General features: G+C 36.2%; 1 long non-coding RNA gene across 1 annotated transcript in view; it reads right to left on the reverse strand.

Annotated features, from left to right (window-relative positions):
- Window positions 1-272: 272 nt before the first annotated feature.
- LOC139036760 (uncharacterized) overlaps window positions 273-26122 on the reverse strand; it is a 234377-nt gene continuing 208527 nt past the window's right edge. The window contains exon 3 of the long non-coding RNA XR_011489620.1: window positions 273-425. This is a non-coding gene — a long non-coding RNA (uncharacterized lncRNA). The remainder of the gene's footprint in view (window positions 426-26122) is intronic.

Consider the following 26122-nt stretch of genomic DNA (forward strand, 5'->3'; position numbering starts at 1 on the left):
TGTATATAATTTCTAAATATACAATTATAATTAGATAATTATCGGTTTAATTTCAGACTTTCTTTTTTATAATTAACTAAAGATGCTAATTTTTTAGACATCTTGATTATTTCATATTTTGTAAGAATTATCTAGAGATAAATGCTATTTTACCAGAAGAGTTCCAGTAAGAAGTGATTTTAAAGATTCATTGAAGAGGTTATTAAAATTTAGAAGTTTATAGCCCAAAGATATATGGATCTCTAAGCAATTTTGTGATAACTCACCATATCTCTGAAGGCTGATACACTCAAAATGAGGTGTGTAGAGAGCACTGGGGCTCCCTATCTACTATCCACTCCTCCATCTGTTGGTAACAACCATCCTCAGTTTGCTGGTTCACATATGCCATGAGGAACTTGTGTGCTTCAGAGAAAGCTGAAATTCTGTAAATAAAAGACGATCTGTAAATAAATGCAGGTTTGTGTAATCATAAATAATGCTACAATACTCTTTTTTATTGAAATATAGTTGATTTACTGTATTAGTTACAGGTGTAAGCATAGTGATACAATATTTTTATAATAAAATGAGATAGGTAAATGCTTCATTTTCTTTGTCACACAATAATAATACTTGTCATACAAATGACAAGTATTATTGACTAAGGTAAAATACAAAGAAGTAAAAAGAAAAAGAAGAAATTCACAAATCATTCTAAATTGGGTGATGCTACTTTGATGTAGAAATTCATTTCTAAATAGAGTAATGATTGATTCCTCTAGTTTTCTGTTTAATGTACTTTTTCCTTTGGCTTTTTCAATAAGTAATAAATTGATTTACAGTGAACCTCACAAAAATCTACTACAATGTTACAGATTAATATGCTCATTCATTAGGTAATCATTAAAAACTTCCTTTGAATTAAAAAAAAATAAGTTAGCAGAAGCACAGGTGCTCCATCCAGGGAGGAAAATATAACACTTTAATGAGGAGTAACTAATTTCAACTTTTAGGAAACCCAGGGAATCCCATCCTTTAACAAAAATATGTTCACATTCCCTTTGAAAAGCAGAGTGGAAAAATGCTGAGGAAATTAGGCCTTCCTGTTTCTGCCACATGTGTATAATTATCGGGCTGCATCTCCAAAATAAGTATGGCTGGGAAGTTCTCTCAAAGAGCTCCTTGCAGCTTAATATCAAAGGAAATTTGCATGTTTCTGAAACTATTGTTCTTGTGGTTCACGATGGAATTGTGAGGGCTCTCCTGATTTTGTCTCTAAATAAAAATAAGTAGAATTAAATGATTTGAACCTACAGGATTTCCCTGCAGACTTTTATATGATGGCTATGGAATAAACAAAGAACATTTTGATGATAGGGACAAGTTCAATTCATTTACTTTAAACCAAAGGCCAGGCCACTATAAAAACTTTTTTTACTTGTATTTTTAACTATAATCAGATTTTTCAGTATTTTATAAAATTTTATTAAATACTCTTTATTAATATCTTTCTGAATCTTTTAGAGGTTTTCTTTCTACTCATATCTAAGGAAAAGTATGTCATAATAATTATGTAAAGCTTTCCTTTCTGGGCCTAATATATTTTACATGTATTATTCTTTTATTACAAATATTGATCTAAAAGAGCTTTAAGTGGTCAGTCAAGTCCATTCTGTTTACAAAGAAGGCTGATGAAACCTGAGTTGATACCAAGACACATGTAGTGGTAGCAAGAGGGGCATAGTGTTTGGGAGACAGAAAAAGGCAAGAAAGTGGTTCTGTGCTCCAACTTCAGCACTGTGATCATCATGCTTCCTCTCTTGCATGGATCATTTCCATAAAAAAGGAAACTTTTACCCTAACATTAAATTTAAGAGTTCAAAACCAGTAGGACGTTTTTCATGTAATGTTAGTGAGAACAAGAAAGGTTAATGGTTGGAGGAGCGATCAATTAAAAAAAATAGAATCAATACATGCTAATAAAATGATGAAACCTCCTAAATGAAAATAAATTAACTTGGTTAAAAAATTCTTTTATGTAGAAGAAAGAACTTTAAAATGTAGAAATGTGCATTTGATATGAGATAGCAAAATGTTAATCATCTTTAAATAGTAAATAAAAGCAAACCAAAAATTAAACTCTCAAAAGAATTTTTAAAGGGCCTGAAGAATAATATGGGTCAGAATTAAAAAGATACTCTGTGATCTAGAAGCTGGTAATTTGAAAAGAAATTTGGCTTCTGGGAGAGCTGAAAAAGTGGAGGGAGTATAAATATTTTCCACAAACACTCCTAGATCAGGAATTTATGTGACTAAGGAGTGACACATAACCGAATTTTTTTTATATGAGTCTGAAAAGATATGACTAATTTCTCTGTAATCCTTTTGTGCTTCATTTCTATTCATGAAAGTAAAACAATGTCATCTCTAAATTTTAATATTCAGAAAGTTTCTCACAGGGAATATAAAATATATATATTCTTCCACTTCCTTTATTCTTCCACAACTAAATCCTGGTTTCACTTGTCACCTATTATGAGACTGTGAGCAAGTTACTTAGTTTCCCTGTCTTGACTTCCTCACCAGTAAAATGGACAGACTTAGAGCACCTATAACATGAAGCTGTTATAATGATTCAATGAGATAATACAGATAAAGTACTGATCACAGGGCCTAGAGTATAGTTAAGCCATACAAGCTAGCACTGGCTTTAAACTACAGAGACATTTCACAGGAACAAGCAGTGATCTACGCAGTTCGTCAACCCGTGAAGGGAAAGAAGAGCCAAAGTGACACAAAGGGTAAACATCTGTGTCCATCAAGAGAGGACTCCAACTAGAAATGGGTTCTACAACTGTGGATTTCAGACGTGACCCACTGAACAAATATAATTCCGAGTAAATATGTTCTGTCTGTTCATAGAGCAGCACTTTGTTGAACAGTGTTAAGTAACAGAGCCTTTTCAAATGATGAAAATGTTTTATTTTTCTGTGTCTAATACAGTAGCCTCTAGTCACATGTGCTTACTGAGTATTTGGAATGTGGGAGGTGTAAGTGAGGAACTGGACTTTCACTTTACTTTTTAAAAGTTTAAGTAGTCACATGTGCTATGGCTACTGTTTTAGACAAAACAGAAATCTGTAGCAAACCTACAGAATGATATAAACAAACAGCATGTGTGTGTGTGTGTTAGTCACTCAGTGGTGTCTGACTCTTTGTGACCCCACGAACTATAGTTTGCCAGCTTCCTCTGTCCATGAAATTCTCCAGGCAAGAATACTGGAGTGAGTTGCCATTCCTTTCTTCAGGGGATCCTCCCAACCCAGGAACCCGTATCTCCTGCATTGCAGACAAATTCTTTACCATCTAAACCACCACGGAAGCACCCAATAAACAGAACACTGAAGTCATATATTAAAAACAAACATCTTCCATCACTCTACATTACTCCAAAGAAATAAAATTTTTAGAGGCAAGTTTAAGTACTTTGTGTCACTCTTAAATTACAGCATACTACAACACCCAGCACAGATATAGGTAAATATTTAAATCAACTAACCCTAATTATTGTGACATTTCTAGATTTATAGCAGCAGACCATTTGTAAAGGATTTACTCAGTACTTATAAAACAGATAAATTGAACACAAAGAATTTGCTGCTTACTCATTGAGTACAATGTTAATAATAAAAGCAAATTAATTACTCTAGTTCTAAGTATGAAAATACAAATCAAAGATTCCATTTCTGGTAATGGCTAGGGAGCAATCGCCTGAGGCAACAACTATACACTCTGGGAAAAAACCACACACACACAAAATAACTGCTTGAAAATACTGGAGAATAAGCAAAGGCAGAGGATCTATACAAAGAAGATATCAGTACTGGTTGGATTTTCCATTTTTTATCTGAGAGGAGGACCCAGTGTGGCTCAATGTTGGATGCCTAGAACTCACATAGATTTCAATGGTCTTTCTGGTGTAAAGATGAGAGGACAGAGTGCAGGCAACCACAGAAGCTGGTAAGTGAGTGGTAAGTTCTAAAAAGGAGAGAGAAAGAGGGTGAGAGCTCCAAATCCTGTTCATAAACTCTACCCAGAAAATCTTGGCAATTTGATCTCTGGTTCCTCTGCCTTTTCTAAGGATCCATTCGCAGGATAATCAAAAAAGCAAGAGAGTTCCAGAAAAACATCTATTTCTGCTTTATTGACTATGCCAAAGCCTTTGACTGTGTGGATCACAATAAACTCTGGAAAATTCTGAAACAGATGGGAATACCAGACCACTTGACCTGCCTCTTAAGAAACCTGTATGCAGGTCAGGAAGCAACAGTTAGAACTGGACATGGAACAACAGACTGGTTCCAAATAGGAAAAGGCATATGTCAAGGCTGTATATTGTCACCCTGCTTATTTAACTTATATGCAGAGTACCTCATGAGAAACGCTGGGCTGGAGGAAGCACAAGCTGGAATCAAGATTTCTGGGAGAAATATCAATAACCTCAGATATGCAGATGACACCACCCTTATGGCAGAAAGTGAAGAAGAACTAAAGAGCCTGCTGATGAAACTGAAAGAAGAGAGTGAAAAAGTTGGCTTAAACCTCAACATTCAGAAAACTAAGATCATGGCATCCAGTCCCATCACTTCATGGCAAATAGATGGGGAAACAGTGAAAACAGTGGCTGACTTTATTTTTGGGGGCTCCAAAATCATTGCAGATGGTGACTGCAGCCATGAAATTAAAAGACGCTTACTCCTTGGAAGGAAAGTTATGACCAACCTAGCATATTAAAAAGCAGAGACATTACTTTGTCAACAAAGGTCCATCTAGTCAAGGCTATGGTTTTTCCAGTAGTCAAGTATGGATGTTAGAGTTGGACTATAAAGAAAGCTGAGCGCCCAAGAATTGATGCTTTTGAACTGTGGTATTGGAGGAGACCTTTGAGAGTCCCTTGGACTTCAAGGAGTTCCAACCAGCCCATCCTAAAGATCAGTCCTGGGTGTTCATTGGAAGGACTGATGTTGAAGCTGAAACTCCAATACTTTGGCCACCTGATGCGAAGAGTTGACTCATTTGAAAAGACCCTGATGCTGGGAAAGATTGAGGGCAGGAGGAGAAGGGGTGACAGAGGATGAGATGGTTGGATGGCATCACTGACTCAATGGACATGAGTTTGGGTAAACTCTGGGAGTTGGTGATGGACAGGGAGGCCTGGAGTGCTGCGGTTCATGGGGTCGCAGAGTTAGACACAACTGAGTGACTGAACTGAACTGAACTGAAACTATACCCAAATGTCTGGCTGAATCCTGTACTATATAAACATAGTGCAGACTGCAAGCAGCTCGATTAGGGCTAAATAAGGAAAGATTGAAGTCAGGAGGAGAAGTGGACAACAGAGGATGAGATGGTTGGATGGCATCACTAATTCAATGGACATGAATTTGAGCAAACTCCAGGAGACGGTGAAGGACAGGGAAACCTGCTGTGCTGCAGTCCATGGGGGTGTGAAGAGTTGGACACAACTGAGCAACTGAACTAAATAGATACTTTAACTGTTATCCATAACAGGAGAGACAGGGTTAGAAGTATGAATCTAGCCAAGTTTATTGCCTGCTAAAACCAAAAATTGAACATCTTCTGAAAAACTATACGAGAATCTCAGAGTATCTAGAACATAGCTTCTGTGAAGTCCAGAATGCAATCCAGAACTCCCAGGTTTATAAAGAAACAAAAAAACCTTGACCCAGGCTCAAGAAAAATGTCAGTCAATGGGAATAGACCTTGAGATCACCCAGATTTTGGAGTCAGCAGACACGTATTTTAAAGTAAGCAGTTTAACTATGCTCAAATTAAAAAAATATGCTTATGATGAATGAAGAAACATAACAAATTTTATGTGAGAAATAAACTATAAAAATGTAACAAATGAAAATTCTAGAAGTGAAAACTACATATCTAAAATGAAACTTCAAGCAGATTAGAAATGACAGGTTAACTTTAATATTTATCTAATACTTCTAAATTACAGAGGTCAGTGAACTTTAATATGAAATAATAGAAATTCTCTAATTTGAAGAAATGGAAAAATCTCTTAACAGAGCCCTAAATATCTGTGGGAGAATAGCAAAGATTTCCTGTGTGTGTATGTGTGTGTGTGTGTGTGTATTTGTAATCCCAGAAGGGAAGGGACAAAGATAATTGGGCAGTAAAAGTATTTCAAGAAACAATGATGAAATCTTCCAAATTTTGTCAAATGTATAAATTTAAAGAAACTCAGCAAATAGCAAGTGAGATATATACACAAAAAGCTAAAAAATGGAAAAAAAACTAATAAAATATAGCAAAACATATTTCATTTTACACATATTATACCACGTACATTGGTACACATCACATAGGCATATGTATCATTTGGTAATACATGAATTGTCATTGTGTGCGTAACTCACATATGTGGTATTGTACCAGCTCTGCCTTCCAAACCAAGCTATGCGTTTCCTTAAGGTAAGGGATTTTATTTGTGTCTCTACCCGGTACATTGTATAGAATAAATATGCATGAATTGATGAATAAAGTGTCTTGACTTTTAAGTTACAAAGAAAGTTAATGGCAGAGCCAAAATTTAATTGAGTGTTTAGTATTTTCCTGCCTCTGCCTCATCTTCTCTTCTTTACCTGGTTAGGGCCACAGAAACTTGCCTCTTAGAAATGTAGACGTTTGTTTGCTATGTCAAGTGAAGATTAAACAGACTTTATGAAACTAATGTACATGTTAAATCAATGAAGTTAACTTAATAAAAACAGGATTTAGATATAAATAAGCTATATACAAACCTGACCTCCTGAAAGGGGGAAAAGTTAAAGTTGGATTTAATATTTCTACCTAGAGCAAATAGTTCCCAAAATACAAATCATGCCCATTAAGTGAAACAGGAAAAGTTCCTAATATTGAAAGGCTACCCTAATAATGTATTTTGGGTCCTCAAAAACTTAAGGGGTATTTCTGTGTGCTGAGATAGAATTAATACTTTCAAATAATTATCATTACTAAGAACAAAAATAACTAACAATGTGTATTTAATAAGTGTGGGCAGGGAGGTGGGAGGGGGGATCGGGATGGGGAACACGAGTAAATCCATGGCTGATTCATGTCAATGTATGGCAAAAAACACTACAATATTGTAAAGTAATCAGCCTCCAACTAATAAAAATAAATGGGAAAAAAAAGTGTGGACATTTTGCTATGTTTTTTATGTATTGTTTTATTTTAGCCTCTTGGCAGTTCTCTAAGGTAAATACTGTTATTATTCCCATTTCACAAGCTTCAAGAGAGTAAGTCAAGTGTCTGAGGTCACTTGGTCAGTAAGAGGATGAGCCGGGACTGGTACCAACTGTCTGCTTTCCAAGCCAGGACCCTTCACCACTAAGCTGCACTGCCTCTCTGTTTTTGAAGTCGGCTTTTCAAAAGATTACCTACAGTTCAGGATAAAGCTGGCACATCAAGACATGTCCTGAACTTCACAAAATTGTAATGAAAATAACCAAGAAGACTACTATCAGAAATCAGTAAGAAAATAGGAAGATATAAATTTGACATACTTAAGAAATGAATCATGCAGATGTTGCCTTTATTGTAGGCTACATGTTTCAGACTAGTTGAATTTTGTGAAACAAACTTCTTGGGACTTTAGATTGTATTTATATTGTAGTTATGTTGATCTCTTGCTTTTAATTTATGAGTATATTTTATTTAGAATCACAATTGTTTTCATAATATAGCAATAACAAAACTGTCACTCTGAATAAACAGGAATATATGTTTATGTTGTACAGTTACTTGTTCCAAGGAGTTATGGAAACTGTAAACCATGATTTACAAAAGACACAGACAAGAGGAAAGCACTTTAGTATCTCATCCTGCAGTGCAGATGAAGATATCTAACAGGGCAGTTGCCTGCCAGGTGTGTTATAAACTATAGTTAGAAAAGAATAAATAAAGACTCAAAATATCATGCTAATACTTTAAAAGGAAGGACCTTTGTTTTCAACATATTTTTAAAATGTCAAAATAAATAGGCAATTAAAATTGATAGTCAGTTTTTATCAGTTCAGTTCAGTCGCTCAGTCATGTCCAACTCTTTGCGACCCCATGAATCGCAGCACACCAGGCCTCCCATCTATCATCAACTCCCGGAGTTTACTCAAACTCATGTCTATCGAGTTGGTGATGCCATCCAGCTGTCTCATCCTCTGTCGTCCCCTTCTCCTCCTGCCCCCAACCCCTCCCAGCATCAGGGTCTTTTACAATGAGTCAACTCTTCGCATGAGGTGGCCAAAGTATTGGAGTTTCAGCTTCAGCATCAGTCCTTCCAGTGAACACCTAGGACTGATCTCCTTTAGGATGGACTGGTTGGATCTCCTTGAAGTCCAAGGGACTCTCAAGAGTCTTCTCCAACACCAGAGTTCAAAAGCATCAATTTTTCAGAGCTCAGCTTTCTTCACAGTCCAACTCTCACATCCATACATGACCACTGGAAAAACCATAGCCTTGACTAGACGGACCTTTGTTGGCAAAGTAATGTCTCTGCTTTTTAGTACGCTATCTAGGTTGGTCTTAAGTGGGCTTCTTTAAATTTTCCTAAGTGTGGATTTGCTTTTCCAATTTGCTTTCTCAGAGTGTTTTGAATTAGAACCTTATTCTTCCAAATTTAAAGTAATAATGAAATGTTAAACTGCAGAAGTCAAAAAGAAAATGTGGGTAAAATGTTTTATCCAATAGTACATTGCTGAAAATATGAACATTTAGCTAGATTTTTGTTGGTGCAACCTTTTCTATGGTTGCATATGTATCAGGAAAAAATTCAATTAAGAAGGTAGCCTCTTGTGCAAGATGGTAGACTGAGCACATTTGCTTATCCTCTTTCCTTCTTAGATCTTATTAAAAGTAAAGAAATAAAGAAGGCATTAAACCAAAGGAACACAAAAACAGAGACAACCAGAGATGAACCATCAGCAAACAAGACTTTTCAATGAATTTTCAGCAGACAACATGAAAAATGAAATGCAGTAAATAGTAGAATTGACCAGAAAAAAAGTCACAGCCCAGAATATGTTTATTCTCAAATCAGCCCGAATGTACATCAGAAAGGTGTTAATTATGGGCCTAGAACAGAATGCAAATGCTTTTAAACCTGATATGTATAAATTAACAGTATAAATAACTTAATTTGGGAAGCAGAAATAAGGAGGAGAGACTAAATCAAGGGTAGGGGCACTAATGTTCTTTTATTAAGTGAAGAATCTAGAGAGATGGTCTATAATTGGTAGAAAACACAAATAACTAACAGAAGTCATAAGATAGTGCTATAATAAAAAAAAAACTGGAAGGTGGTAGTGGTAGCAAGGGTGTAGACTGATCTTCATCTATCAGAAAGTCAGTAATGTCTGTGTGGAAAATTAAGAGATAATTACATAGTATATAGATAAATGAAGTTAACTAGAAAAGAAGTTCAAGATGAGAACACTTAAGAGAGAAGAAAACATCTACCTCTGAGAAACAGAATAACTGTAGGAAAAGATGGGCAAGGGACTGCTGCTTTTAACTCTAAATTCTTCTATATGTTATTTTTAAACATAGGAATGTATTACTTATGTTTATAAGATTTTTTAAAGTATGTAAGAAAATATAAGATGCTGTGAATATCTATATGTTCAACATACCAATTTAAGCCTGACATACAAGATGGGAAAGTAAGCCAAATGCATTAAAAATTCAGAATCTTCAATTTAGAGAATGCAGAGGCTCTTGTTTAATAATAAGTGTTATGACCTAGTGATGTTTGTTTCTATTCTGGCCAATAAAGCTTGGCAGCTTGCAAGCTATTGCCCTGTTAAAAGGTCTGGAGTGGAAAAATTAATTATTTGTGTTTTACATAAAAGACTTGCCAACAAGACCAGAGAGGGATTCTGCTGGCAATTCCATTTCACAGTCTTTTCCTTTGTTGAGCAATGCAGATGATGGCAGTGGGCTACTATATGCCCTCTGAAATCTTTTCTTCACTCCTCTGGGTGGCAGAAAGTGCAAGGAGAACTAAAGAGCCTCTTCATGCAAGTGAAAGAGGAGAGTGAAAAAATTGGCTTAAAGCTCAACATTCAGAAAACTAAGATCATGGCATCTGGGCCCATCACTTCATGGCAAATAGATGGGGAAACAGTGGAAACAGTGGCTGACTTTATCTTTCTGGGCTCCAAAATCACTGCAGATGGTGACTGCAGCCATGAAATTAAAAGACACTTACTCCTTGGAAGGAAAGTTATGACCAACCTAGACAGCATATTAAAAAGCAGAGACATAATTTTGCCAACAAAGGTCTGTCTAGTCAAGACTATGGTTTTTCCAGTGGTCATGTATGGATGTGAGAGTTGGACCATAAAGAAAGCTGAGCAGCGAAGAATTGATGCTTTTGAACTCTGGTGTTGGAGAAGACTCTTGAGAGTCCCTTGGACTGCAAGGAGATCCAACCAGTCCATCCTAAAGGAGATCAGTCCTGGGTGTTCATTGGAAGGACTGATGTTGAAGCTGAAACTCCAATACTTTGGCCACTTGATGTGAAGAGCTGACTCATTTGAAAAGACCCTGATGCTGGGAAAGATTGAGGGCAGGAGGAGAAGGGGATGACAGAGGATGAGATGGTTGGATGGCATCACCAACTCAATGGACGTGACTTTGAGTAAACTCCGGGAGTTGGTGATGGAGAGGGAGGCCTGGCATGCTGTGGCTCATGGGGTCACGAGGAGTTGGAAACGACTGAGTGACTGAACTGAACAGAACTGGGTACAAATTGCTACACTATGGAAAACTCCGGATAATTCTGTGCTTCGACGATTAGTACTATTTTTGGACATGTTTAGAACTGTAACAGCAAAAATAGCTTGATTTTTAAGAACACAGCAATTCTACCATACAGCATCTGATAATTTAAGAGATATGGTTTTTATAGGTCCAAACAGTTAGAAAAGTTACAATAATGCATGGAGTTAGTCACTTATTGCAATTTGAATTAATGAATAAAATACACACACACATACTACCACCACCACCACCACCACAATCACCAAAACAAATCCTGTGCCATTCAATTTTGTTCCCAAGGAGAAATGATAATCCTAAGGCAACAAAATTACAACAGCTTGTCAGGATCCTAGGTAGCACTCTGGGCCTGACAGATTGTATCACTGGGTTCATTTATTAAGACACAACATATGTTCTGGTTCTTCTCTTCCCTGTTTCATGACCCTGGAAACCATTCATCTCCAATACAGTTACAATATAGCAGCAATTCCATCAACTTTAAATCCCTGAGTATATGTCTGAAGCAGAGCCCTCACTACCTATATTTCATGCGTACCATGACTGAGAAGTAAACCCTCTGATGCGTTAAGCCATTGACATTTTGAGACTTGGCATAATTTAGATTATTCTAAGGTAAATGAACATCTCAATCTTAATGCAAACTAAATTTTTTTATGTTCCTCCTTAAAACTTATTCTACCTGCAAATTCGCTATGTGAGCTCATGTCAGCTCTATTATTACTGTTGTTCAGGTCAAATTACTTGAACCACTCTGACATCTTCACTTCCTCTCACATCCTATATCCAGTCTATGAGGAGATGCTGTTAGCTGCAGACTGAAAACATATCTACAGTTTAAGCACTTCAATCCCCTTCCTGTTCTAGCATCTTAGGGGTTTTTAATTTTGGGAGGGGGAATTTTTACCAAAGGTTAATACTTGATTCGTCAAAACAGCCACAAGCTCTTCAGCTCTGGACACTCAGGTTACACAACAACTTTGTGGGAGTGATTGAACCAGAAACTTCACTAGCACCTTAGGTTGACAGTGTGGCCTACTGGCCAATATTACCCCTCTCAGATTACCCCAATAGTATCCTTTCTTCTACTCTTGCCCTATCATATACTCTCAAGACAGTAGTCAGAACAGTCCTTTTAAACTCCAATTCTAACTTCTCATCAAACCCTCCCTAAAATTAAAGTCTTCTCATCTCTCCCTAAAATTAAAGCAGTTTTTACAATGGCCTATGAGATGTTGTATAACCAACCTGTACCCCAGTCTTCCTTATGTCTCTTATTTCTATTACTCTTCCCCTTACTCCATTTTAGTCTCATAGGTCTTATTTTGCCAACTCACCAAACATGACCCAGATTCTTTGCCCTAGTGAATCTCGCAGCCTGGAATGTTCCCTGATAGTGGTTGCCTCCCTTATATCTTTTGAGTCTTTTCTCAGATGCCATCTCCATGAAGCTTACTGTGACAATTCTATTTTAAGCTTCAATGAACCCACCCCTCTCACTAGGAAATTTCTCTGCCTATAACCATCTCTATTTTTTCTACTGATTTTTGTCTTCTAATATGCTATATGACTTATCTATTGTGTTTACTGTGTGTCTCCTAACTCATTTGTTTCTCTTCTGTTATGTAATATAAATGCCTCAGACAGTGTATGTCCCGTGTGTGTATGTTCAGTCGGTCACATCCAACTCTGTGACCCCATGAACTACAGCCTGTCAGGCTCCTCTGTCCATGAAATTTTTCAGGCAAGAATACGAGAATGGGCTGCCATATCCTACTCCAGGGGATCTCCCCAACCCAAGGATCAAACCCGTGTCTCTTGTTGTTCCGGCACTGGCACACAGATTCTTTACCACTGCACCATCTGGGAAACCCATATGTCCCATAATAAAAGCTAAGTAACTATTTATCGGATTAACTAGTGTGGGTGAGGCAGACATGTTTCTGCATTTCATAAGTAAAAATACAGAGACAATGTAGGAACTTGCCCTAAATCACTTCAGCTAATAAGTATATCTCCTCCAAAAAAAAAAGACATAAAATTACAATTTCCCAAACCATGAGGTCAGCATCTATGTTCTCTAAATTTACTGGAGAGTTTAAATCTTGTAGTTTCATCCCAATACTGAGTAAGAACTTACCTAATTTGCTTGTTTAATACTCTGAACTAATATACCAGAATGATATTTGCTTAAACAATTAAATTTATCAAAGAGGATCCTGATATAGATAGAAAACAGTTTCAAGACAAATTTAGCAGAGTAGATGCATTAAATAAATTTATGTATTTATTTCTTGTATCAAATACAAATTTCTCATTTTGGGTAAAGCTACAATTGGCTCATGATCTAACTTTCTACTCATCAAAGTTTTCACAAGGAATGGAAATGATTTCATATTGGTCATTAGTGATCTGTGCTTAATAAACCACATGTGAAGATCATACATCTGTTAAGACTTGGGTTTTATGATGCCTTTCTTATACCCAAGATTAAAGTAAAAAGCAAAAGAAGATTTTAAATATGTCAGCCATATGCAAAATGTTTTTCAAACTTATTAAATTATTTCTTTGCTCATATGAAAAAAACTTGATTTAATTAACTCCATACAGTTTTTATTAGGCAAAATTTAAAATAAGGAAAAAATATTTTCTCTAACAAAAGTTAAACCAACAATAGCAAAAAATAAAAATAAAAACATGAATAAATAAAACCAAGTATCTGAAGTGTAAGAAAAGAGAAAAAAATAAAAGTTTTATTGGCTTTCTTGGGAAGACATAAGCATTATTCCCTAATAGTTCAGTAAAAATTACATAAATACAAACAAGTACCAAAGTGTAACTAACACACATCTAAGAAACAGGTTTTTATACCTTACTATTTGCATTTCTAATAATGACATATATTGGATTCATGAGATTCTGGATTTGGAGGGAAAGGAGGCAGAGCATAACGTTATAGAGGTTCCCAAGTTATCTTCCTGTAATGTTTATGTTCTACAATAGCTGCGTCTACACTCATACTTTTAGTCTTTGCATAAACTTGACTCATATTTATTAAGTTACATCTTTGAACTAGATTCTGCATGAGACATTGTTAAGCCTTTGCCTCAAAAACTTCAACCTTTAATGGAAACATATATATATATATATATATATATATATATATATATATATAAATTAACTGCAAAGAAAATCAGTGTGATCTTAAAGGGGTTTTCGGAGCACAAAAGAAGAATGGATCATTTCTGACTTCAGGAGAACCCGTTGATGAGTTAGCAGTGAAAAGATATTTGAGCTAAAACAATTGCTTAATTTCAAACATTAGCATGTCATCAAACAAAGCCTGATTTTGTAGGTTAATATAATTAAGATGAGTTTTCCTTTAGTGTCATGGAACTTTTGCATCAAACAAACTGAAATAGATTTAGAGCCAAATAAATGTTAATATCTTGCTTGACAAGTTGTTTTTTGAGTATGTAATTACTGGCCCACACAATATTGGAAATGAAGTGGAAACTACCATCTTAGCTGTGTTAAACTAGGTGTGAAATTCTCAGTTATGCTATAGTTGGGAAAATGTTGATTAGGGTTATTGCATAGAAGTTATTATAGTTTTTCACTTTGCTAAATTATATGGAATTCATTTTCAGTTCATGCCCATTTTGGACATTTCTTTAACAGGGAACCAATCTTGAAGAATTTGGGAATTGTACATGTTTTATTCTAAAGGAAAAAAAGAGGACATTAAATAATTTTGAACAGAAAAGTAAATTTGCTTTTCAAGTGGATCAAATGAGTGGCAGTGTGAAGAAAAGACTGGCAATGGCAAAGGAAGTCAATTAGAGGTTGGTTTCAGAAATCCAGGAGAGATATGGTGAGCATCTGGAGGCAATGACAAAGAGAATGAAAAAAGGAAGTAGATTTGAGGGATTATTAAAATACAGGATTGTCAAGATTTGGTTATGAATCTGAAATAGGGAACAAGAGAGGAGAATTATGTTTTTTTGGATTGGGGTAATAAAATGTATGGAGCTGCCAATAACAGAAAGTACTGAGGAGATGATAGGGTTTGTGGAAGGCAAGGGCAACATTTAAGTTAAAGTATTAAAACTTGAGTAACAATCCATTTGAAAATATCTTAGATACGAAGGTCATTACATATAACACAAATAAAGGAATCCTAGAGCAAGAGCATAGGGAACAGGGTAAGATACGAAAAGTGAAAGCTTAGCTTTTAAGGTAAATTTTGAGCAAGTACATTGAAAGAGATTGTGGATTTTCTGCAACAGGCAATAAGGAAAGATAAAATCAGTAAGGAAACAACATCCCAACATGAAACACTTGGGTTGTAAGGTACAGGAAACATAGAATCCACAGAAGCTATTAAATTATAGAAGAAAAGGAAAGAATCAGGGACAGATCAGCAATTGTGTTTGGGCAAAATCTGCCAATGCAGAAGACGCAAGAGACTTGGGTTCTATCACTGGATTGGGAAGATCCCCTGGATAAGGAAATTGCAACCCACTCCAGCATTCTGGCCTGGAAAATCCTATGGACAGAGGAGCCTGATATGTAGAGGAGCTACAATCCATGGGATCACAAAGAGTCAGACACCACTGAGCACAGCACAGCAAAATAAGATAGAAGATGTCACAATAAGCAAACTGTGATATCTCAGTCTCAAGAGAAACAAAAATTTGCAACAAATACGCAACCAGATGTAGCAAGATAAAGACACACATTAAGACCAAGTAGTTTTGTCTGGAAATACAAAATTGACTCAAAATTCAAAGATCAATTAATTTAAGTAACCACACCAACAGAAAAAAGAAAAAATATTATATGATTATTTCAATAGATAAAGAAAAAGCATTTGACAAAAATTAAACACCATTCACGATTTAAAATTCTCAGCAAGCTATGAAAAAGAACAAAGCTGAACAAACAAAACAAAAAGAACAAAAAATGTACATAACCTCATCTCAAGACTTAAAGCTACATTACTTAAGACAGTGAAATGTAAGGATACAGTGTAGAGCAATGGAACAGAATAGTGTCCAGAGACAGACCACACATAGATTAGCAATTACTTTTTAATAAATTCACCAAGATAATTCAATGGGAAAGGAAATTCTTTTCAACAAATGTTGCTAAAACAATTGCATTTGGGCAAGGAAAAATATGAACCTCAGTGCTTATTTCACACCAAAAGCAACAATTAACTTAAAGTGAATCATAGACTTAAACATAAAAGCTAAAGCTTAAAACTTCTAGGAAAAAAATATATGAGAATATATTCAGAATATATTTGGAACAAACAAGGATTTCTTAGGAAGGATACAAAAGACATGAACCATAAAATCTGACAAATCAGATAAAACTTAAAATTTCTGTTCTCTGACAGCTATCGAGAAAAGGCTTTCTTCAAGCCATGCTGCTGCTGCTGCTAAGTTGCTTCTGTCGTGTCTGACTCTGTGCGACCCCATAGACGGCAGCCCACCAGGCTCCCCTGTCCCTGGGGTTCTCCAGGCAAGAACACTGGAGCGGGTTGCCATTTTCTTCTCCAATGCGTGAAAGTGAAAAGTGGAAGCCAAGTTGTTCAGTTACGTCAGACTCTTCGTGACCCCATGGACTGCAGCCCACCAGGCTCCTCTGTCCATGGGATTTTCCAGGCAAGAGTACTGGAGTGGGTGCCATTGCCTTCTCTGCTTCAAGTGATAGACTAGAAGAAAATATTCACAATACACATATGACAAGGGACTTGTACCAAGATTTTATTTTAAAAAACATTAAAATTTTAATAATTAGAAGACAAAAACAAGTCCTGAACAGACATTTTACCAAAATATTTTAGGAACTTTAAATAAGACATTAAAATGTTCAAAATAACTAGTTATCAGGAAAATACAAACTGAAACCACAATGAGATAACCACTACTCACTCCCGAGAATGTCTAAAATCTGAGACATGATACCAAGTGATGGAGTATGTGGAGCAACTGCAACTTTTGTGCATCGTTTTTGGAAGTAATAAATGGTACGAATAAATGGTTTGGCATTTTCATACAGAACTACACATCCACTTTCCACTTCTACAATTCCTTTCTATGTATTTATATTAGAAAAATGAAAACATATGTCTCCATAAAAGGATTTGTACATGAGAGCTGATAGAAATTTTATGCATAACAATCAAATACTGAAAATAACTCAAATTTCCATCAATAAGTGATTGGATAATTGTGGTAAATTCACACAATGGTATACTTCTGAGGTATGATACAGTTTACAGGAACACCTCTGTTAGTTCAGCCTTATTTATTAAACATCATTCTCACTAGAGTGGGCACAATAAAATATGCTGTTCTTCAAATGATATAAAAGAAATTTCCATTTTGAGTGATTATAAATTGTTTAACATTTTGCCTATTTACTTAAATTTGACCCTAAAGTTTTGCTCAAAATGATAATCTTTATAAATAATTTGCTAAGCAATAAATCAAGGAATATATGACCACACCCTGATGTTGCTATGAATATTTTAAGTATTTTAAATAGCTCTTGATTTTCATTATACTCAGAAACACTGTAGAGATTTCCAGATTTATGATTTTTTTTTACTTATATACATAGGTTTTCTTCATGTTTTCTTCTTCAATACTTAGCAAAACTATGTGTTCAAAAACTTTGCAAGCAATGTACATTTTAGTGAATATTTCCAAATCAGAGACAGTCACAATAAGTCACTCAGATTATTACTTGTTGCATGCGTCTCTTTTCCCACGCTTTCTGCTGTCAGCATCTAGTACTTCTCTCAGCCTCAACTCTCTCCATTCATTTCTCCTACCAGCCATTCCATCTTCATTCTGGTCTTGTTTTCTTTGATAATTTTTGCTCTCCGCCTCCCTCATCCAGAATCATTTTACTCCCATTCACTCTCAATCTTGAACTTGAATACCTCACCCTCTACCTGAAAGTGAAAGGCACTCAGTTACTTAGGACTCTGTGACCCATGGACTATATATAGCCTGTTAGGCTCCTCTGTCCACAGAATGCTCTAGGTCAGAATACTGGAGTGGATAGCTGTTGCCTTCTCCAGGGGATCTTCCCAACACAGGGATCAAACCCAGGTCTCCCACACTGCCAGCAGATTCTTTACCATCTCAGCCACTAGGGAAGCTCAAGAATACTGGAGTGGGTAGTCTATCCCTTCTCCAACAGATCTTTCCAACCCAGGAATCGAACCAGGGTCTCCTGCACTGAAGGCAGATTCTTTACCACCTGAGCTATAGGGAAGCACCTCTACCTAATACTGCACATTAGCTGGATTTTTCACTGACCCCTACCTCTGGATTTGAAATTTTTTCATACTTGCAAAAAAACCAAAAATATTGTTGTTGCATGGAAATATCATTTCCTTCCTTCTTCCCTCCTATAAGTAATATAAAAAAAAAAATCTGTGATACGTGCCTTCACAGGAGATGAGACATGCCTATATAAGTCTAAAGAATTCTAAAACTGTTTACAAATGACTAGTGAAGAAAAATATACTAATTAGGCCCTTGTTTCCCTCATACTATGAAAAATAAGAACTTGCTATTTATGACCTGATGTTTTGCTGGAGAAATTTTTAAGTATTGATTGAGATTGAGTTTTTAAAAGGCAAATTAATAGTACAATTCAAACATAGCTATTCAATTTAAGTGCATTTTTCTTACAATTGTGGAGCAATACCTATAATCAGGCTTCATAGACCTCAGGTCAAGTCAATAAATAATTCTAGTTTATAATGCCCATAGACACCAAATAATAAATTTTCTAAAAGCATTATTCTAGATATGCTTATGATGTACTTGCCTATAAAAAAAGGAAAAAGAAAGCAAACAAAACATAATAAACTGCAAAGCAGATACTAAGACTAGAATAAATTTGCTAACTATAGGTTAGAAGTATTTTCTTAGAGTAGATGGAGTCTAAGAAGATATTTAAGGGTAATTATATCAGTCTGGTAGGACTCCCACTGCAAAATAACACAGACTAGGTGGCTTAAAAAGAAATTTACTGTTTTAGAGGCTGAAAGTGGAAGAGCAAGGTCCTGGAAGGGCTGGTTTCTTCTGAAGATTCTCTCCTTGGCTTGCAGATAGCTATCTTCTTATCGTGTCTTCACAGGACCTTTTCTCCACGTATGTGCACTGCTGGTGTGTCTTCTCATGAGAACACTAGACCTACTGGATTAGGGCTCCACTCCTAATACTTCATTTAACCTTAACCACTTTGTTCAAGGTCCTGTCTCCAAATAAAATCACCTTGAAGGTTAGGTGATACACATTTTGGAAGAAAAAGTTCAGTTCACAACACAGATGACTGGCATAGAAATTGAGGTTAAAATGATAGAGATGAATGTATTAAGTATACTAATATGTTTGTCTTAAAAAAAAGACACACTGTGGTTCTCTAACAGCATGGCCACTTTTATTCATCATCTGTATTTGCTGAGAATCAAAAGAGCATTCCAGATGAGGGAGTAATGTCAGCAAAGGCACAGAGACAGGAGCAGGAAAAACAAGAACAAGGAAGGCAAGAAGTTCCATCTAGGGAGATACAAGAGCAAAATGGACAGGGACAGAGTAACAAGAAGCAGGGAGAAAGGACTATATTGTGAAATTCAGTATCAATTAAAAACAGCAATTTCAGCTTAAAAATCAAGGCTTTGTCCTCTCGCTAGTTTTATGATTTGGGACAGTAATTTCATCTGCCTTGGCTTCAGATATTGGGGAAAGTAATTTCTAGGTGTTTACTGTTCTAAGATTTCATTACATAATTATTCCACTATGTCTATCCTTATGTTCACATGTTATTTTACTCTTTTAAAACACATGTTGCAATAGACACTTAAGCTAGAACAGACTACAAAAAATGGGACCTGTTTCTAAAATGAGAATTATAGTGACAGATTGATTCAAGGGTGCTTTCACTTCCAACCAGAAACAAGTACTAAAAAAGATATAGATCAAGGATACAGTTTAGTGAATGGACATAATTTCTTCCTTGCTATAGTTACATATGTTTGTAACTTTTTTTTTTTTTTTGCAGTAAACAAGCTTAAAACAGGCCTAGCCAAGTCTACCACAGGACAATTCAAGATGGTTCCACTCTTCAGCCAAAGAGAAGTAAATTCCTTTCTGTTCTATTGATGACACATTTTTAATCAACTTCATTGAGTACAATTTACATATATAAAATATATCTGTTTTATGTATATATTTCAATTAGTTTTTTTAAAATATGTATTTATTTTTGGCTCTGTTGCATCTTAGTTGAGGCCCACATGCTCCAGAGTGTGTGGGCTCAGTAGTGCTGCAGCATGTGGGATCTTAGTTCCCTGACCAAGGATTGAACCCACATCCCCTGCACTGGAAAGGCAAATTCTAAACCACTGGACTACCAGGGAAGTCCCTCAATCAATTTTAACAAATGTGTACAGTACACAACCACTGCACTCAAAATATAGTTTATGTCCATCATCTCATCATCATTCATCTTCAAAGTCAATGAATCCCCCACTCTCACACCTTATTTCCAAGGGTGATCCATTGATCTTTATTCTGTCACTCTAAATTTGTTGTTGTTGTTGTTTAGTCACTCAGTTGTGTCCAACTCTTTGCAACCCCATGGACTGCAGCACACCAGTCATCTCTGTCCTTTACCATCTCCCAGAGCTTGCTCAAACTCATGTCCATTGAGTCAGTGAGACCATCCAACCGTCTCATCTTGTCATCCCTTTCTCCTCCTGCCTTCAATCTTTTCAGGCTTCATGGCCCTTTCTAAAGAGTCAGGTCTTCTCATCAGGTGGCCAAAGTACTGGAGCTTCAGCTTCAGCATCAGTCCTTCCAGTGAACATTCAGGACTGATCTCCTTTAGGACAGGCTGGTTGGATCTCTTTGCAGTCCAAGGGACTCTCAAGAGTCTTCTCCAACACCACAGTTCAAAAGCACCAAATCTTTGGTGCTCAGCTTTCTTTATGTCCAACTCTCACATCCATACATGACTACTGAAAAAACCATAGCTTTGACTAGATGGGACCTTTGTTGGCAAAGTAATGTCTCTGCTTTTTAATATGCTGCCTAGGTTTCTTATAGCTTTTCTTCCAAGGAGCAAATGTCTTTTAATTTCACTGCTGCAGTCTCCATCTGCAGTGATTTTGGAACCCAAAAAAATAAAGTCTGTCACTGTTTCCATTGTTTCCCCATCTATTTGCCATGAACTGATAAATTATTATCTTTTTTTCCTATAGTTTCATATAAATGGAATCATGTGCTACTGTGTACTCTTTGGAATCTGCTTACTTTTACTCAGTGTAGTATTTTTGAGATTCATCTATGTTGTTGCATGCACCATTACTCTGTTTCCTTTTACTGATGAGTAACATGCTATGTTATAATATACCATTATTTGTTTATCCATCACTTTTGGATGGACATCTTGATTATTTTCATTTTCTGGCCAATAAAAATAAAGTTGCTATGAACATTCATGTGCAAATCAATGTGAATTTCATTTCTCTTGTGTAAAAATCTAGGCGTGGAATTTCTAAAGTGTACACTGTACACTTAACTTTATAAGAAAACATCAAACTATTTTCCAATGTGACTGTTCATTTTGTTTTTATTCTATTTATAGAACAGATATTTTGTATCTATTTTATTCTATTTATGGACTGTTATTGATTTCAGTGATTAACTTTGTTTAATTTATATTGCCCAAATCATTGTATGATAATTCCTATGGTTCTACATCTGACCACCACTTGGTATGGGCAGTCTTTGTAAATGCAGACAATCTAGCATGTGTGTAATAGCATTTCTGTAACTGTAATTGGCTTTAATTTATAGTTCTCTAGTGACTAATGATTTTGAGCATATTTTCATGTATTTCTTGGTCATTTGCATGTCTTCTTTTGCTTCTCTCACTTCTGTTTTATTCTATTGTTATTATACATTTTACTTCTATGTAAAATGATTTCAAATCCTAAAAGATGATGCTGTGAAACTGCTGCACTCAATATGCCAGCAAATTTGGAAAACTCAGCAGTGGCCACAGGACTGGAAAACGTGTTTTCATTCCAATCCCAAAATTCCAAAGAAAGGCAATCAAAAGAATGTTCAAACTACCGCACAATTGCACTCATCTCACACGCTAGCAAAGTAATGTTCAAAATTTTAAAAGCAAGGCTTCAACAGTACATGAACCGAGAACTTCCAGATGTTCAAGCTGGATCTAGAAAAGGCAGAGGAACCAGACATCAAACTTAATCACAGAAAAAGCAAGAGAATTCCAGAAAAAACATCTGCTTCTGCTTCATTAACTGCACTAAAGCCTTTGACTGTGTGGATCACAGCAAACTGTGGAAAATTTTCAAGAGATGGGAATACCAGACCATCTTAACTACCTCCTGAGAAATCTGTATGCAGGTCAAGAAGCAACAGTTAGAACAGGGCATGGAACCACGGACTGGTTAAAATTGGGAAAGGAGTACATCAAGGCTGTATATTGACACCCTGCTTATTTAACTTATGTGCAGAGTATATCATGTGAAATGCCAGGCTGGATGAATCACAAGCTGGAATTAAGATTGTCCAGAGAAATAACAACGACCTCAGAGATACAGATTACATCACCCTTATGGCAGAAAGCAAAGAAGAACTAAAAAGCCTGTTGACAAAAGTGAAAAAGGAGAGTGAAAAGGATGGCTTAAAACTCAACATTCAAAAAACAAAGATCATGGCATCCAGTCCCATCATTTCATGGCAAATAGATGGGGAAACAATGGAAACAGTGACAAGACTTCATTTTCTTGGGCTCCAAAATCACTGCAGATGGTGGCTGTAGCCATGAAATTAAGAGACATTTCCTCCTTGAAAGAAAAGCTGTGACAAACCCAGAGAACATATTAAAAAGCAGAGACATTACTTTGCTGGCAAAAGTCTGTATGGTCAAAGCTATGGTTTTTCAAGCAGTCATGTATTGTGAGAGTTGGATCATGAAGAAAGCTTAGAGCCAAAGAATTGATGCTTTTGAACTGTGGCGTTGGAGAAGACTCTTGAGAGTCCCTTGGACTGCAAGGAGATCAAACCAGTCAAACCTAAAGGGAATCAGTCCTGAATCAGTCACTGGAAGGACTGATACTGAAGCTGAAACTCCAATTTTGGAGTTTGGCCACCTGATGCAAAGAACTAATGCATTGGAAAAGACACTGATGCTGGGAAAGATTGAAGGCAGGAGGAGAAGGGGATGACAGAGGATGAGATGGTTGGTTGGCATCACTGACTCAATGGACATGAGTTTGAGCAAACTCAGGGAGTTGGTGATGAACCAAGAAGCCTGGCAGGCTGCAGTCCATGGGGTCTCAAAGGGCTCGGACATGACTGAGCAACTGAACTTCTAAGTATGCTATACACTGCAAAATACATTGTATGATTTTTACTTTAATCAATTAAAAAATGTTTAAAAGACACTAAAAATTAAGGGGAAACATCTTTATATTTAAGTATCTATTTAGCATTATCAGTGTTCTCCATTCCACATTTTCATTGGTATCATTTCTTCTTCACACTACAAATTTCCTTTAACTTTTCTTGTGGTTAGTTGTGCTGAAAACATTTTGTTTTTGTTTTCAGAAAAATATCCTTATTTGCCTTTATTTGTAGAGTAGTGCCACTGTTTACACACTTTTAGATTGAAGGCTTTTTTTTCTTTCAGCACTTTAAAGATGTCATTCCACTGTCCTCTAGCTTATATAATTACAAATGAGAAATCTACTGTAACTTCTATGTTTAAATCTCTTATAATGTCTTTTTTTCTCTAGTTGCTTGTAAAATATTCTTTTTCAAGGATTTCCTGAAATTAGATTATGGTAGCATGTGTGCATTCATCCTGTTTTGGGTTCATTGTGCTTTTAGAACCAGTCAGTGGATTTATAATATTCATCAAATTTGAAGTCATCATTTATTTTCATATATTGCATTTTTTTACTCCTATAAATTCCATTTACCTCTTTTTTTTAATAATTTACATTTCTCTCCTTTCTATGACTATGTTTTTAATATCTTTGATAATTCTAATAACATTTTCATTTCATGCATTTTCAATTGGTTAATTTGTTTCCAGGCTAAGGGTCCCCTTTTCCTTCTTGGCTTGTTTATTAATTTCTTATTGGGTGCTGGATATTGTGAATGCTATGTTGTTAAGTATTCAAATTGCTTTCTTCCTGTACACAGTTAAATAACTTGCAGATCAGTTCCATTATCTCTAGGTCTATACATTTATACATTTATTTTATACATTTTGCTAGGATGAGTCTACAATAGCATCGATTCCAATATTGGTTCAGTTTTACTTCTAAGGCCAGGCTCCTAGGGTCTCCATCAAATTTCCCAGATGATCACTGAGAACTCTCTGTTCTTGATGGCCAGAGCTCAGATGTCTTCCTGCCCTTCATGAGCTCTGAATGTTTCCACTTACAGACCCATAGTAGTTTTTTATCCATTTTCCTGGAGCTTTATTCTTCATGTGGGTAGCCTAGTACTCAATTAAGACTAGAGGTGAGCCCATGCAGATTTACAGTTTTTTTCTTACAAAGTGCCCACTTGCCAAAACTCTGCCTTGCAACTTCCAGCTTCCTCTGCCTCCTCAGGCTCTGAGCTCCATCTTCTCAAATCAGCAAGGCTTCCAGGATCTGCTTGAGTCTTCATCCTTGTGTTCCTTCCCTTGACTTTGACTCCAGGCAGAGAATCAAGACTATATGGTTCACAGTCGCTTTCTTTCTTAAAAGGATCACAATTCTATACTGCTTATTCTCCAAACACTAGAAACAGTTGCTTCATTAACTTGTTCAGTTTCTGAATTGTTTAATGGGGAAGTTAAAGCTGGTCTTTGACACTTAGTTTTTAACATAGCCCTGGTACAGGATTTATTCCTGGGTGGGACTCAATGGGTATAGACTCAGACTAGGTGGAGTTTATATGGAAACTTCTTTTAGAAATTGCTACCTGAAGCAACATGTTGTAATTATTATTTGACTGTTTCAAGAGAAACATTTACTGTCATGTTATAACTGGTTGTGGACAGCCACCTCTGACCAAAACATTAAGCTTGAAAATCCCATTCATCCTAGACAAAAATATAACCATTTGAAATTAATTGATTTGAAAGTCATTGTATAATAAATGCACTATTCCAAAGAAATTCATAATTTAAGGTTCTATACACACCCGTATGGGCTTCCCTCGTGTCTCAGCTGGTAAAGAATCCGCCTGCAATGCGGGAGACCTGGGTTCAATCCCTGGGTTGGAAAGATTCCCTGGAGAGGGGAAAGACTACCCACTCCAGTATTCTGGCCTGGAGAATACCATGGACTGTATAGTCCATGGGGTCGCAAAGAGTCGGACACGACTGAGTGAATTTCACTTCACACACCCATATAAACTTACTATTGTACAAACAAATCACCACTTTATTTCACCAGGGTTTATTTATACATTTATACATCCTCAAATTGTGGTAGCTCCATTAAGAATGCTAACCTATTGAAAGTGTTCTCTGATTATTTCTACCACTCCCAAATGGGTCCCACTAATACTTTCATCTGACCATAGATGTTTATTAAGCTCTAGTCAACTAGTGACATCCAGCATCCTCTCTTCCAACATTTCACAGAGCCTCACTGAATGCCCCCACGAATAACACTCAGCAATCCAAAATCTGCACCACATGCTGAATCCTGGAGCTTTCAAAGCCATTAAACATTGGGATGTTAGAGCAGGACTAGAATCCACAAAGAGCCTGAGAGCATGGGTCCCAAAGTAACTCTAATATACCCAGAATTTTACATCTTTTAAGAAAACAGTTCTTCCAACTTCAAGCTCTTCCCTTCTGATTCCAAGGTCTCAATTCTAGTCCAAAGAGTCAGGCTGGGAACATATGCTATGTCATCCTTTCCATCTTCCTGTTCACCCCATTTCCTATGACTCCTTCAACAAACTCAGAGTTTAGGGAAAAACAAAAAGCTTCATGCATGCCAACAGATCACAGACACACCGGGGTGTGTGTGTGTTTGTGTGTTGCCTGAGGGCAAGAGAGGGGTTATGGATGTTTTATATTTCATAAATACCTGCATCCCAATCCAGACAATGATAAAGACCATTTTATAGGGCATTACATACTCATCAAAATTTCAGAGGCCATCAAAATGATGCCTACATATTTTATA

This window comes from Odocoileus virginianus, chromosome 1, assembly GCF_023699985.2.
Source record: "Odocoileus virginianus isolate 20LAN1187 ecotype Illinois chromosome 1, Ovbor_1.2, whole genome shotgun sequence".
Taxonomy (NCBI): Eukaryota; Metazoa; Chordata; class Mammalia; order Artiodactyla; family Cervidae; genus Odocoileus; species Odocoileus virginianus.